Genomic DNA, 17,175 nt, shown 5'->3' with positions numbered 1-17,175 from the left:
CTGCAGAAAACGTTCATCAACTCAGATGCTTTCACAATCATCAGTGAGTTGAAGAACATAGTCCAAGATCTGGCTCGAGTCGAAAGATTCGAGACTCATAGGCAAATTCTTGAGACCAAGCTTAAGAAAGGCGAGCCCGTAAGTCCACATGTTCTCAAAATGATTGGACTCATTGAGAATATGAGTCGGCTGGATCAACAATTTTCTCAGGAAATGGCTATAGACACCATCCTCCATTCTCTTCATAGCGGGTATGATCAGTTCAAACTGAACTACAGTATGAATAGTCTGGACAAAACGCTCACTGAGCTTCACAGTATGCTGAAGACCGCTGAAAAGACGCTCAAAAGTGATAAGCAGGATGTGCTTATGGTGCGTGGGGGCAAGTTCAAGAAATCTGGAAAGAAGAGGAATGCTAAGAAAGGTGGCAACAAGGCCAGCCCAACTAAGCAAACTGGCGCCAAATCTGTAAAGAGGAAGGTCAGTCAACCCACTTCTGAATCGGAATGCTTCTACTGCAAGAAGAAGGGGCATTGGAAGAGAGATTGCTTGAAGCTAAAGGAAGATCAGAAGAACGGAATAGTCGTTCCATCTTCAGGTATTTTCGTTATAGACTGTATACTTGCTAATTCAACTTCTTGGGTATTAGATACAGGTTGTGGTCACACTTATGTTCCAATCCACAGGAACTAAGAAGAAGTAGAAAGTTAAGCAAGGGTGAAGTCGACCTACGAGTGGGAAATGGAGCACGGATTGCTGCATTAGCTGTAGGAACTTACTATTTGTCGTTGCCCTCCGGGCTAGTTTTGGAACTGGAAGAATGTTTCCATGTTCCAAGTCTTACTAAAAACATCATTTCAGTTTCTTGCTTAGATGCTAAGGGATTTTCCTTTTTAATAAAAGACAATAGTTGTTCGTTTTATTTTAAAGAGATGTTTTATGGATCTGCTAGATTAGTCAATGGACTTTATTTATTAGATCACGACAAACAAGTATATAACATAAATACCAAAAGGGCCAAAAAGGATGATTCAGATCTCACCTATCTGTGGCATTGTCGATTAGGCCATATAAACTTGAAACGCTTAGAAAGACTTCAAAAGGAAGGAATTCTAGAACCATTTGACTTAGAGGATTATGGTAAATGCGAATCATGTTTACTTGGCAAAATGACAAAGCAACCTTTCTCTAAAGTTGGAGAAAGAGCAAATGAACTATTGGGTTTAATCCATACAGATGTATGTGGACCAATGAGTACAAATGCTAGAGGTGGTTTCAGCTACTTTATCACTTTCACTGATGACTTCAGTAGATATGGTTATGTCTACCTAATGAAGCATAAGTCTGAATCCTCTGACAAATTCAAGGAATTTCAGAGTGAAGTAGAGAATCAATTAGGCAAGAAGATTAAGGCACTGCGGTCTGATAGATTCGGTGAATATCTGAGCTATGAATTTGATGACCATCTGAAAGAATGTGGAATTCTATCAGAATTGACTCCTCCTGGAACACCACAATGGAACGGTGTGTCGAAACGGAGGAACAAAACCTTGCTAGACATGGTTAGATCAATGATGGGTCAGGCCGAACTTCCAATAGAATTTTGGGGACATGCACTAAATACAGCTGCACTCACTATAAATAGAGCCCCGTCTAAAGCTGTTGAAAAGACCCTATATGAGTTATGGTTTGAAAAGCCTCCAAATGTGTCTTTTCTTAAGATTTGGGGATGTGAAGTATACGTCAAACGATTGATTTCAGACAAACTTCATCCAAAATCTGAGAAATGTATCCTTGTGGGCTATCCAAAGGAAACAAAGGGGTATTACTTCTACAATACATCTGAGAACAAGGTGTTTGTTGCTCGAGATGGTGTCTTTTTGGAGAAAGATCACATTTCCAAAATGACAAGTGGGAGAAAAGTAGACCTCGAAGAAATTCGAGTCGAACAACAAACTCTAGAGAATGCTCAAGATGACATTCAGGATGAAACTCAGAGATCTTTAGAAGAATCTGGTGAGAATCATGGTCAAACTAGAAATGTTACCCCGCGTAGATCGCAAAGATATAGATCTCAATCGGAAAGGTACTTAGGTATTTTGACGAACGAGAGCTATGACGTTCTATTACTTGAAAGTGATGAACCTGCGACTTACAAACAAGCTATGACGAGCCCTAGCTCCAAGCAGTGGCAAGAAGCAATGCAATCTGAATTAGACTCCAAGTCTGAAAACCAAGTATGGGATTTGGTCAATTTGCCAGATGGCTACCAAGCCATTGGAAGCAAATGGGTTTTCAAACTGAAAAAGGACAAGGATGGGAAACTTGAAGTTTTCAAAGCTAGATTGGTTGCAAAAGGTTACAGGCAAGTCCACGGTGTGGATTACGATGAAACCTTTTCACCAGTTGCAATGCTAAAGTCTATTCGGATAATGTTAGCAATCGCTGCATATTACGATTACGAAATATGGCAGATGGATGTCAAAACTGCTTTCTTAAACGGCGTTTTAACAGAAACTGTGTTTATGACACAGCCTGAAGGTTTTGAGGATCCAAAGAATGCTAAAAAGGTATGCAAGCTAAAGAAATCAATCTACGGATTGAAGCAGGCATCCAGGAGCTGGAATATACGTTTTGATGAAGCAGTCAGTGACTTTGGTTTCATCAAGAACGCAGACGAATCTTGTGTATACAAGAAGGTCAGTGGGAGCAAAATTTCTTTCCTAGTATTATATGTCGACGACATATTACTTATCGGAAATGACATTCCTATGTTGAACTCTGTCAAGATTTGGCTTGGGAAATGTTTTTCGATGAAAGATCTAGGAGAAGCACAGTACATATTGGGCATCAAGATTTACAGAGATAGATCTAAAAGGATGATTGGACTAAGTCAAAGCACTTATATCAATAAGGTGCTTGATAGGTTCAAGATGGCGGACTCCAAGCGAGGCTACCTACCCATGTCTCATGGAATGACTCTAAGCAAGAATCAGTGCCCAAAAAAACACTTGATGAGCGTAGACGAATGAATGGGATTCCATATGCATCATTGATTGGTTCAATAATGTATGCTATGATATGTACACGCCCGGATGTTGCGTACGCACTCAGTGCTACGAGCAGATACCAGTCAGACCCAGGAGAGGCACATTGGACTGCTGCCAAGAATATTCTGAAGTACCTGAAAAGGCACAAAGATTACTTCCTGGTCTATGGTGGAGATGATGAATTAATTGTTAAAGGCTATACGGACGCAAGTTTCCAAACCGACAAAGATAATTTCAGATCACAGTCTGGGTTTGTCTTCTGCCTCAACGGAGGAGCAGTAAGCTGGAAAAGTGCTAAGCAAAGCACCATTGCGGATTCTACAACTGAAGCGGAGTACATTGCTGCACATGAAGCAGCAAAGGAAGCTATATGGCTAAGGAAGTTCATAGGTGAACTTGGTGTAGTCCCCTCCATTAAAGGACCAATAGACCTGTATTGTGATAATAACGGAGCTATTGCACAGGCAAAGGAGCCTAGACACCACCAGAGAGTCAAACATGTACTTCGTAGATTTCACCTTCTACGAGAGTTCGTTGAAAGAAAAGAAGTCGAGATAAACAAGATTGGAACTGATGACAACATATCAGATCCATTGACTAAACCTCTGCCGCAGGCGAAGCACAACTCGCACACTGCAGCTATGGGAATCAAGCATATTGGAGAATGGCTTTAATGACCCTGTTTAATGTTTTAAAGTTTTAGAGTTTAAATCTTTGTAAAACATTATTGGTTAATCATTCACAATAAATGAAAAGAATTCATTTTTCCATTTAATTTGTGGTTTATTAAATGATGAGTCCCTTCAATTTGACGATATATTCAAGATAGACTGTCAGGACCAGTCCTGTGACTAAGAAATATCTATCAAGTGAACTTGAATGTCAAAGGTTGAAAATGGTCCCTAGTCGGAGTTTTCTATAAAATTGGACGCATAGAAAACGTTAGACGACTAGAATGCAAGACGACTAGTAGTTCTGTTTCTTGAACTATGTGGACATGGCAATGTCATAATCATTTGCATAGATACTTACTTTGGGAAGACTAGTATCGGACAAGACCTATGAAACTTTACTGTAAGAGATGAAAATCTGTCATAAGTAAATTTCATTAAAATTATTAGACACTAAATCCTCAATACCTGAGTGATTTGAGATTACTTGTTTGAGAACTGGTTGCTTTGACGTTGACCAACCGTCGCACCGTAAAAGGAGGCTATAAAGGCAACGCTCAGGTAATCACCTATCAAACGAAGTCTAATCTCAAGATCGCAAGATTGGGATTGTCCTCCCATAAATCGGGATGAGATGCTTAAAAGTTGTACAAGGCCACTCGGAGAGCTAGAAACTGTGAAATGCATGGCCGTGCTCGGATGAATCATAGGCTATGATTATCTGTTTATTTGATCAGTTGAACTCTGAAACCGAGGAACACCTCTGGACATAATAAGGATGACAACTCTTACCTTATGTTCAAGAGCAAGCATCGAGCGACAAAGGAATTAGGAAATGCACACTTGTCCCTAAGGACAAGTGGGAGACTGAAGGAAATAATGCCCTTGGTCCAAGTATGCATTCAATGTTAAGTCTAATAAATGCGGTTCAGTATTAATTAACAAGTTAATAATTCAGTGAGATCAAGTGAGCTGAATGCCTAGCTAGAGGCCGCTTCAGTTCAAGTGGAATTAATGATATTAATCCACAGCTTACTCTTGACTGAACCCGTAGGGTCACACAAATAGTACGTAAACGGATCAAGTATTTAATGGCATTAAATACTCCATCTATGGATATTCGGAATCGACGGATCTTGGTTTCAGTGGGAGCTGAGATCGTCACAGGCAAGAAATGAATACTCCGGAAACGATGATATTGCCGGAAACGGAAATATGGATCGTATCGGAAATATAAATGTTATCCAAGTCGTAGATGTTGCCGGAAACGGAAACATGGTACGTATCGGAAAATATTATCGGAAATGGAAATATTGCCGGAATCGGAAATATTGCCGGAAACGGAAATATTGTCAGAATCGGAAATATTATCGGAATCGGAAAATAATTCCGGAAACGAAAATATTAAATATTTGTTCGAAACGGAAATTGATTCCGGAATCGGAAATGTTGAATATTGTTCGTATCGGAAATGAATTCCGAAATCGGGAAATTAATCGGAAGCGTATCGTACGAATTAGCATCGGACGAGGCCTGCCAGACGAAGGCCCAGCACGAAGCCGGGCCATCGCCCAGCAAGCCAGCGCGCCACAAACGCACCAGCCAAGGCTGCGCTAGGCCCACCGCAAGGCAGGCCCAGCGCGCGCCAAGGCTACGGCAGCGTGTGGGCTTGCGGCAGTGGGCTGCGAGCTCGCGGGCTGCGCGCGCGCGCATGGCGCCCCTCGTGGACTGCTGTGCGTGCGTGTGTGTTTGTGTGCTACTCGAATCCTAAAGCTACCGGGATTTGTCATATGATTAAATCTAATCCTAAAAGATTTAGTTTATTTAATTAGAGTCCTAGTAGGATTATAATTAAATAAATTAGTATCCTAATAGGATTCCAAATCCTTTTCCATAACTCTATAAATAGGTGCCTAGGGTCACATATTTACATCGAGAATTAAAGTATTCAAAGTGAGTTTCTGAGAGCAAAATTCAGTCATACAATTGCCTATAAAGTGCCGAAAATTCAGAGTACCTTAAGGGCGATTCTAGTTGGTCAATCTTAAGGCGGATCCGGACGTGCTGTGGACTATCTACGGAGGGACGACACTTGGAGTCCTAAAGACTTGTTCTTGTTCGGTTCGGGCGCAGCTAGGGAAGGCACGCAACAAAGAGTATGCATCTAAACTATGCTAAATGATTATGTGTAAATAATATGTTTTCCTGGCTTTATGGTTTTTCCGCATGATTTATGAATTGTCATATGTATCATAACCTAACAAGCCCAAGGTTACATTGTTGTAACTTTCAGAAGAGGTACAAAAACACAGTAGAAAACAAAAACAGACATAATAAGATAATTTACTTTTACCAAGTTTCAATTTACTTTTGAGTTTCTTTTGTTTACTTTTGAGTTCCTTGTATTTACTTTTGAGATATTTTTTTGTTTACTTTGGAATTCCTTGTATTTACTTATCTTGTTGCACAGTAGAACCCAACCATGTTAACCTTACCACTGACTGCATCAGATCAGCATCGTCAGGGTAAGCAACAACAGGTCAGTTCTTGCTAACTTATTAAGTTATGTAAACTGACTGCAACCATAATAGACCACATAACAGATTACACAAATAATAATAGAAAAGAAAAAAAACACAATTGCAATATAACAGACCCACCAAAACTGACCAGGACACTGTCAACCTGAGTCAACTAATGCCAAACTGCAAGCCAGAAACCCAACCCCAGTAGTCAACGGGGATTGGCAAACTTTGCATTGGCATTTTTCACCATTATCCCCCTGCAACAACTTACACACAACACTGCTGACACCTTGAGAGCCACTTTACATAACAGTTCAGCTAACCACCTGTTAACGGAGGACAAGTCTGCATCACTAGCCCTTCAAAACCACCCAACTGACTTCAAAAAAGCTGCCACCAGACAAGCAGTTCAGCAACATCTATTCTCTTGACCATATCTAAAATTATTCGAATCACTTTACTTTTTAATGTTATGAATTCTTTATCTACTTTGATGGCTGGGACTCCAAAAAGAGCAAACACTAAATGTACTTACCACATCCTTTGATGATGGATCATCTGATGATCTATGACGTGAATGATCACCTTGCGAAACCCCCTGGATGATTTCTTCTAGCAAACGCCCAACTGCACCAGAAAATCTATCCCAGATTTCTTGTCCCCGTGGAGCATAAAACCAACAGCCTGTAATGCTTAAATAAAATAAAATAAATGTATATGTGCTAAAAAATACCTGAAGTTGTAGACACCTACATTTGTCCCCATTCCCGAAAGGGAAGGTTCGATGATGAAAGCATAAATCTCCACTTGACAACGCATCTCCTATAAAATAAACGAATCTCAATTCCCCTTTTCATTTCACCCGAAACCTGCTATTTATGGAAACCTGCTAAAAATAGTAACTGCCGTAATGGGCAGCTGTTAAAAGTGGCAAGTCATAAAAGATAGAAACCTGTCAGAATTAGGTGTTGCACTCCAACATAAATCCTAAATGAGATAGAAAACTGCGAGAATCCTATTCCTAATATGATTCGGAAATAAGAGTTACGTATTAATTAAAAACCTAACCAGCCTAGAGTTCGTAACGGGCCCAGACGCATTCCGTCATAAAATTGATACGCGCTAAAAGACTCGATTAAATCTCAAACTCTAGGATTTCAGGAATCCGAATCTGACTAAAGAAAACAGCCCAGACCTTATTTTCAACGCCTGGCTCTGGGCGCCAAAATCTTCGGCGCCCAGGCCTGAGCGCTGAAAATACCTGTGTACGTGTTTTTTCCTAATTCTTTGTGGATTAGAACTCTGCAATTCTATCTTTCCACGAACTCTTCCCTATAAATAGACCCCTAAATTCGACGTGAAAAGGACACACACAACACATAATTATATTCTGAGTATTGACTCCAACCCTTAGCCTAAGCCTCATGCTGCGAAATTGTTCTCGCGTTCTGTCGCAATCGATCCATAAATCGAACAGAACGTATCCTGTCCCATAATTGAGATTCGTTAAATAAAAAGGAGAAATAGCAAAGTCAAAGTGGTTAGTTTTCTGAGAACCGTGACGCACCTCTCAAGGGTGCGTCGTAATGTGTCCCTTTTCGATGATTTAACTGCTTTCCTCGCCCTTTTTATGAACTATTAAACTAACTAAATCTGATTGTTCTATCACGCCTAACAAATATAATATTTTTGGGAAATCGGATTATCATGCTAGGTCCCTTAATGCTATTTAAATCAGATAATCACGATCGAATTAGTATTATATGTTGCATATTGCTAAAATCAACTCAGATTAGCTTAATAGTTAACGCATGTCCCTTCAATTATTTATGCTGAGCTAGTAAGGATATCCTGCCTCTGGAGTTATCGACGAGCGAAGTACTCCTCTCGGTAGTTACAGTCCCCCGAACCCTCAATCTCTACCTTGCGGGTGTATGTTGAGAGATCCCCACACCAGGGATCACAAGGGAACCTACGGCCGTCGTGGTCAAACATAATTGCACTCCCTTTATGTCACGATAACCGGGTTTTGTCAGTTTTTCTCATTGTCGTTAAAAACTGAATGGCGACTCCTATATTACTAGTTCATCTGACTTACCAAAGTTCAAGGCCACGGACAACCCCCGTGATCATCTACTGAGCTTTGTGAATGCCATGAACTTGAAAGGCGTGGACAAGTCCATGTATTTACCTGCCTTTCCTTTGTCCTTGGAACCTGTGCTGCTCAAATGGTACTATCACCAGGACCCTAAGCTCTTCCCCACTTGGGAAGACTTTGTCAATGTCTTCATCAAGCAATACTCGTCGAACATGGATTTCCAAGTCACCATGCGCGAGCTGGAAGTTCTCTTCCAAAAGAAAAATGAGGGTTTCACAACCTACTTTGCTAGATGGAGGGACCAGGCGGCCCAGCTAATCAATAGGCCTCCCGAAACAGAATTGGTCCAAAAATTCATTGACAACCTGGACCCGGCTTACAGACAACACCTTAGGTACCTGGGATTTGACACTTTCAAAAGAGTCTATGATGTGGGAATAAAGATCGAGGACGACCTCGCCAAAACCATACAAAGCAAACCCACATATAAGAACAACACCTATAATCGGGGTAACACATCCCAAGCCCAAGAAGTCCATGCTGTAGAAGAGACTCCCGCCCGGAGAAGCCTTGGAAGATGGGTCTGAGACCGAAAGTTTGCCCCACTCGGGTCGACTTTGGTACGAGCCTTTGAAAGACTAACCAATCAAGGAAAGTTGAGACCTATAGGCCCCACCCGTGACCCTCCTGTCAAAAGCAAATATTGGGTCGAAGGTACTTACTGCAAATTCCATCAAGGAAATGGGCATGACACTGAAAACTGCTGGAATCTAAAACATACAATCCAGGACATGATAGAGGATGAAGTGATACCTCTCCCTAACGTTGGCAAACCCAACAACAACAAGAGCCCACTCGGCTCTTGTCACATCTCTCTCGACCAACCAGAAAATTTTGACCCCACGGTGTATATTACACCTCAAGGTGCACCACTCGCTGTGGTCCCTATGGATCGAATCGAGAGAGAAGTGTGCGGTGTGTGGAATGATGATGCTGAAGATATTTACCTATCTCAAGTGTCGGGCCAGGACCTCTTCACTGAAACTTGGCCCGGGTATGCTCTCATTGACATCACCCCTCAGGAGCCCGAGGTCGACAACCTCACCCGATCCCGAAGAATATACCAACCGGATATTCACCCACCTCCTATGGACGACATCCCGGTTAGGCAAACTCCTGAGAATGGACGGCACGCCACCGTCGCAGAAGTCATTGAAAATCCTCTCCTAAAACAACTAAAAAGAACCAAGGCCGAGATTACCATCTGGGACCTCATGTGTACTTCAAAGGAACATCGCGAAAAGCTTATTCGCTCACTTGACCTCATCTCAGTACCTACAGATATCACACCTGACTCATTGGTTAGCCATGTCACGAGAGATGCCGGAGAAAAGGCCATAGTTTTCACTGATAAAGACTTACCCAAAGAGGAGGGTGCTCACAATAAAGCCCTTTACCTAGTGGTTGGATGCAAAGGACAAAACATCCCCCTAGCGCTCGTAGATAACGGTTCGGCGGTTAATGTATGCCCATTGCGAACCTCCCATTGCTTGGGGCTAGGAAACGATGACTTCCAAACCTCCACGCAAGGGGTATGAGCTTATGATAACTCCCGAAGGCCTGTATTGGGAAACATCAACCTTACCATACAAACCGGGCCTGTGGCACGCACCACGGAGTTTCAAATAATCGACATCAAGCCCACTTTCAACCTCCTCTTGGGGCGACCTTGGCTCCATGACTTAGGAGGTGTGGCTTCTACCTTGCACCAAATGGTTAAACTTAACCATAACGGGGTAATACTAGAAATCCGCGCCCCTCCCCTCGACGTCAGTTGTACTATGGTTGGAATGGCCGAAACTGCAGACGACCTTTATGGGTTTCAAATGGAAGAAGCAATCCAGTTCATCGAAGATTATGATCCAGCATTCCTAGACCCGCATGCATCCCGAGTCATCCCTAGAATGCTGTTAGCTCAAGGTTATTTCCCATGAACCCCATTGGGCATAAGGAAGAAGGAATACACATTCCATCCTTTTCCCGACAAATCTACTCCTTTTGGCTTAGGTTATGAACCAACGGAGGAAGATATTGCTAACCGCCTATCTAGGCTACGCCTTAACAAAGCCGAACAAACCACCCTCCTTACCCCGTATCAAAGGACCCTTAACGGGATGTTCGTTCGGTAAGGAGAAGAACACCCATGCTGTGATTTCCCTGAACCCTTCGTTTTGGATGGCTTGCTAAAACCCGGATTTGAAATTTTCCATGACTGCCACACCTTGGATGAGGCACCCCACCTCACCAAGACTAAAACAGCTGAAATATTGGACAACCAGGCTCTATGGACATTGTTTAACGAATCGAGACCTATGGAGAACGAGACTGTGATGACTACCCTAGCTTTACAAGATGAAAGTTTCGATCTAACCCGGTTAATCTCTCCTGCATCAACACTAGAAGAGGTCGAGAACGGATGGGTGAAGACATATCAGTGGGTCAATGCAAAAGGAATGGAATTCAAGATGAGTACCGGTGAAGGACCGAAGTTTTATGAGACTAAACCCCAGGCTTGAGCCATGTAGAGCACCATTAGTAAAAAGCGCCTAGTAGTTCTTTAGATTGATAAAAATAAATAATAGAGACTTTAGATGGTCCTAAGGCCCCTTAGAATATGGGTCAGTTTTATTTCAGTGTGTTTTCCTTACTTTCCGAATCAATAAAGGCGTAATATTTCTCCTAAAATTTTTATCCTAACACTAAATAAACACCAAATGTACTTGCAAAATACAAAAATAAAGAGGCGGCCCACTCCAGGCCGAACAAACAAAGCCCACTCGGTTTTGAAATGTTGCCATGGGAACCAATTCCCGAAACCCACAAAATAAACCACACTATCCCATTCATATCCCCAAAACCTAAAAAGCCCAACCAGTGTCATCATAAGAGTCAATCCGTGCAACCCAGAATCAAAGGAAATCAAAATCCAAAACAAATGTTACCAAAAAAAAAACACAGATTCATAAAACATAGATTCCATCATACCCTTCACTAACAACACGCACTTCAACCCACCTCAAAAGCCTACACAAAGATCTTCATAACTTCCGCACCCTAACCCCATTTTCAAAAACTGTTTTGGGTCACGAATAGAAAAAATTAATCCGGACAAAAACGCATTTCACGCTAACAGTCAAAAAGCCTCCAAAATAACCTCAAAATTGGCTTTAAATACGAGCAAAAAATCAAGGCACAAAAAAGGAAATAAATGCAAGAACATGTGAAGCAATGCGTCAAAAATTGACTACCCAAGTCATTTTCAGCGCCCAGGGTTGGGCGCCGAAATTTCTGACGCCCCAGCCTGGGCGTTGAAACTCTCTGCCTGCCAAAAATCTTTCTTTTCGAAAGTGCTCGTCATTTTATCCGCACACAACGGAAAAATAACGAACACTTTGGGGGGTACAGTACGTATCCAAATAGGTTTACCAAGAATATAGCTATACAAATTAGTCGAATTTTACGCGACTTATGGCAAAAAAAAAAAAAAACGGCAGATGAAAATAATGATAATACTTCACTCATTTGACCGATTAAGTAATATGTTTCCACTTCAGGACATATCTACCGAAATCCGGCATACTAGAACTTCTTCTAAAGCTAGAACTACGCGCGACCTGATTCTGACAAGATACGTAGGCAATCCTTACCAAGGATTCGGTCCAATAAAAAAACAAATATTCTTTGTGCAAAAAGTGTTAGACATATAAAATACATAAAAAAGAGGAGAAACAAAAATAAATGAAAATGAAAAATAAAAATACGCCTTTATTAAGAAATAATAAGAAGGAAAACAAAGTGCTAGGAATAAAAACAAACACAACTGAAATAAATAAAGGGCACCTACACCCTAGCAAGAACTACACTACTCTAGTTCTTCCGGATCATCAAATAAAGTCTTGTAGAGGGCAATGTTCGCAGGATCCACCCCCACAGTGTTCTGCGCTGCCCCAATATCAATCTCCATAAGAACCGGCTCCTGGACACTAACTTCCAAAGACGCCAAGGCTTCAGAAACATTCTCAGTTATAGCCCGCTCAGCCTCAAGGGCACAGGCAATGGTGGGAGAAGGGTTATTATCATCAACTAGACTAGCCACTGTTTCTACAGGCGGTTGAGCCTTCCTAACCCATACATTGTTCCGGCGACGATCTCCGCGAGAGCTTGCATTTCTTTTAACAACAGCAGGCCCCTTCATGTTAGGCATCTTTTCAGGCCTAAAACTGGAACGGGGAGGAACTTCCTTTCGCTTTCGATCAGGACGAGCTTTCACAGTCTTAATACTATAGGTACGAGGTCTGGCAGAATCAGGACCCTCATACTTAACACGAATACGAGGTATCAAAAGCTCAGGCGGCTCCCCATTACGAGCCTCGGTCCTCACATCTTTATCATCAGAGCTAATCCACAACTTGTAGTTTTCAGAAAGACCCACAAAGCCATTTGTAGCTACGGCCGAACGCGGGAGACCATCATAATACTTGGCCCACGCTAGAACCCGTGTTTGTGAAAAGGCCGCTACCTTAGGTGGTACCGTATCAGAAAAGGGGATAGTCTGCCTTAAACCATATTGACGCATGACTCGGTAAGGGAAAATATAGATGGGACAAGATAGCCCCAACAAAGAAACATAAACCGATACATCAGAACCCCCTGTCATAGTAGTCAAACCCCACCATGGTACCACCCACTTGATAGAACAAATGCCATAAGTAAAAAAGGAGGTCCATTCGGCCTCGTCCTGGCCTTGGTGCAAGTATTTTCTGTTACCCAAAGCTATAGAGCGATAATGTTTAGGATCGGCAGGAGCTTCCAAAAGTCTAAGCCGTTCCGCAAGCCAAATCTGCAGGAACAGGTACGATCGAATCAAAAGAATGAAAAGAAAGAAAGAAACGGTTCCTGGGGCGCAGTTTCAACGCCCAGGACCAGGCGCCGAAAATTCCAGCGCCTAGCCCTGGGCGCTGAAACTCAGCCCCAGGCAAAAAAGAAATATATGCAAAAGGGACGTATACGTGCGCAAGTAAAAATCGATTACCTGCAGTAATAGGGGGCTTCCCTTAAAATGTTCAGATTTGGCATCCTTCTTCAGCTCATCCGCACTCAGCAAAGTCTCGGCAACAACCAGCGGCATAATAGAATAGCAACTTTCCATCTGGCTAATCAAGGGGATCAACCTTATGTCACCGAACTCACCGTTGATATTCGACAGCAAATAATGATTCAACAAGCAAAATACAAGGGCTCGGATATTCAATTTCTGTTCGGTCATATTCTTACTAGGCCTAAAGTGATGCTTTACAAGTTTTGCCAAGTTAACCTTATCATCTACAACAATTTCAGCAAACATGTTATCATCTAGTCCTAGGAAAGCCCTTATGGTTGTTTTACCCTCTTTGATAGTGCCAGGAATAACAGGAGTAGCATTAGTAGGATAACCAAGGATCGCAGCAAATTCATCGGGCAAAGGACATATTTCTTTGCCCCGAAAGGCAAAAACATGATGATCGGAGTCCCAAAAGCTTAGGGCAGCATGCAGAAAGTTATAATCAATATTAATTTGTTGTAAGCCTAAAAGTGCCTCTAAATGGTATTCTTTTAACAAAGTTTTTTCTGTAGGAGTAAGGGCCCGTAGCCAACGCCTAACAGTCCATTAGAGTGAGAAAGTAGGGGTTGACATGGCAAAAGCAATGAGTAATTAAAACACAGCAAAAAAAGAGGGAAAGAATTTGAGAGTGGTGGAAAATAGGGACGTATCTAGCCCCTATATATAGTTGAACGCACCCAATGACATCCTGATCCCATTCGGAAACGTGTTAGGAAATCCGAAAGTCAAATATCACCAGGAAAAGACTTTCAGCGCCCACGGCTGGGCGCCGAAATATTTAACGCCTCGCCTTGGGCGCTGAAAATGCAGCCCAAGGCCCAGATTTCACAAAACACGGAACAGGAAAGGACTTAAGACCGTGTTGCTAAACACAAGGCCCTATCGTAAGTAGGATCAAGCCCAAAGCACCTTTAGCTCCCAAATAAGCAAATATAAACATTAAAAACTTAGTCGAAACTTAGACTCGTCTCAGAAAATACTTATGTACACTTTTAAAAAAAAAGCAAGTTAAATATCATGGTCATTCTTCGAAACACCAAAAATATGTGTTGTCAAGTTGTTGGTTTTCCAAATAAAAAAATGTTTGTCTGTCAAAGGATTAATCCGGGCCAAGCTAAAGCCGGATGTTGCCTGAAAACTAAAGTCGCACTCCACGGCTTCGCCAAAATAGCACACTACTATAAAAGGCCGCTCGCACATACGAGCATGACCCCAAACATGATTACAAGATGCGAAAAACGACCGACGAGCCCTAGTACTTGGGGGCTCGCGAAAAAATAGACTCCAACAAGGAGCGCACGATCAAAATCACATTCCCGGACTGCGCCATACACCATATCATGTTTGGATATCTCAAAAAAGAAGAACAACAGGTTCGATCTCATCGAAAGGTCGTCATTGACACTTGTGCACGGTCCTCTGATCGAAGACCAAGTCGAGCCGTAAAGACTAGCTCAAAATCACGAAAGCAGACGGTCGCAAGACAAAGGTCCGTCTGAACATGTTGTCAGCCCACGTTCAGGTTACAACTAAATTCGAGCATCCCTCGAAAGAATTCGCTCTTGCAAGAATAAAAAAAAACAAAGGATTAGGAACTTGCCCATCTTCAGTTGGCAAGACCGCGCGCGGCATGCGAATCCCAAATCAAAAAGACGGATTCGGGTTCTCTCACCTCCAGCGAGCGGGGCGTCCACCCTTAGCGGACAGGGCTCGCCCACCTTCAGCGGGCGGGGTCTGTGTCACTAGCCGCGCAGGTCCTCAGTTTTCCAAAGATGAAGTCTTCAAAAACAAAATGAAATAGGTTCGCCATCTTCAGCCGGCGGGGTCTACGGCGCAAACCACGTAGGTCCTTATTTTCAAAAACACAAAACAAATTTCAAAATAGATTCGTCCACTTCTATCGGACGGGGTGTCCACCCTTAGCGGACAGGTTCGCCATCTTTAGCCGGCGGGGTCTACGTCACAAACCGCGTAGGTTCTTATTTTCAAAAATTCAAAAACAGATTCGTCCACTTCTATCGGACGGGGTGTCCACCCTTAGCGGACAGGCTCGCCATCTTTAGCCGGCGGGGTCTGCGTCACTAACCGCGCAGGTCCTTAGTCGCTGCAGCGATAACTTTTGCTGGTTTTCCCTTTTCCAAAATTAAAAGGATTGGTTTTCCGTTTTTCCAAAAAAGAGCGATGTGCTGGATTTTCCTTCGTTTTACGTCCCAAAAACGAGGGGGTTTTCTCGTTTAGCTAGCCCTGAAAATGAGATTCTTTAAAAACATTTTTACCTCGTGATTGGGCTTGGCCAGGCCCAATTACACTTTATAGCTTTGATTTCGAAAACATCTGTAGCTACTCCCAATGACAAAGTGAGGGAGTTTCTACGCACCTTTAGATCCTTCCAATGACAAAGTGAGGAAGTTTCTGTACTATCAGTTGACAAATCCCAATGACACGTGAGGGATATGTCGACATTTCAAGTGATGACCCTTAAGTCAAATGTTATCACTCGGGGGCTCGTGAGACCCTCGCGAAACAGGTCACATACACCATGGCTTGTGTGACGCACTCCGTCTAATACTTTGACCATCGTCTTACTCCAAGACTCAGTCAAAGTGGGGGCTAACTGTAGACACCTACTTTTGCCCCCATTCCCGAAAGGGAAAGGTTCGATGATGAAAGCATAAATCTCCACTTGACAACGCATCTCCTATAAAATAAACGAATCTCAATTCCCCTTTTTATTTCACCCGAAACCTGATATTATAGAAAACTGCTATTTATGGAAACCTGCTAAAAATAGTAACTGCCGTAAAAGGTAGCTTCTAAAAGTGGCAAATCATAAAGGATAGAAACCTGTCAGAATTAGGTGTTGCATTCCAACATAAATCCTAAATGAGATAGAAAACTGCGAGAATCCTATTCCTAATATGATTCGGAAATAAGAGTTACGTATTAATTAAAATCCTAACGAGCCTAGAGTTCGTAACGGGCCCAGACGCATCCCGTCACAAGATTAATACGCACTAAAAGACTCGATTAAGTCTCAAACTCTACAGATTTCAAGAATCCGAATCTGACTAAAGAAAACAGCCCAGACCCTATTTTCAACGCCTGGTTCTGGGCGCCGAAATCTTCGACGCCCAGGCCTGGGCGCTGAAAATACCTGGGTACGTGTTTTTTCCTAATTATTTGTGGATTAGAACTCTGCAAATCTATCTTTCCACGAACTCTTCCCTATAAATACAGCCCCAAATTCGAAGTGAAAACGACACACACAACACAATTATATTCTGAGTATTGACTCCAACCCTTAGCCTAAGCCTCACGCTGCGAAATTGTTCACGCTTTCTGTCGCAATCGATCCATAAATCGAATAGAACGTATCCTGTCCCATAATTTGAGATTCGTTAAATAAAAAGGAGAAATAGCAAAGTCAAAGTGGTTAGTTTTCTGAGAACCGTGACGCACCTCTCAAGGGTGCGTCGTAATGTGCCCCTTCTCGATGATTTAATTGCTTTCCTCGCCCTTTTATGAACTGTTAAACTAACTAAATCTGATTGTTCTATCACGCCTAATAAATATGATATTTTTGGGAAATTGGATTATCATGCTAGGTCCCTTAATACTATTTAAATCAGATAATCACGATCGTTCTAGTATTATATGTTGCATATTGCTA

This window comes from Spinacia oleracea, chromosome 4, assembly GCF_020520425.1.
Source record: "Spinacia oleracea cultivar Varoflay chromosome 4, BTI_SOV_V1, whole genome shotgun sequence".
Lineage (NCBI taxonomy): Eukaryota > Viridiplantae > Streptophyta > Magnoliopsida > Caryophyllales > Amaranthaceae > Spinacia > Spinacia oleracea.
The sequence above is the reverse complement of the archived record's forward strand: the minus strand, read 5'-3'. Positions refer to the sequence as shown.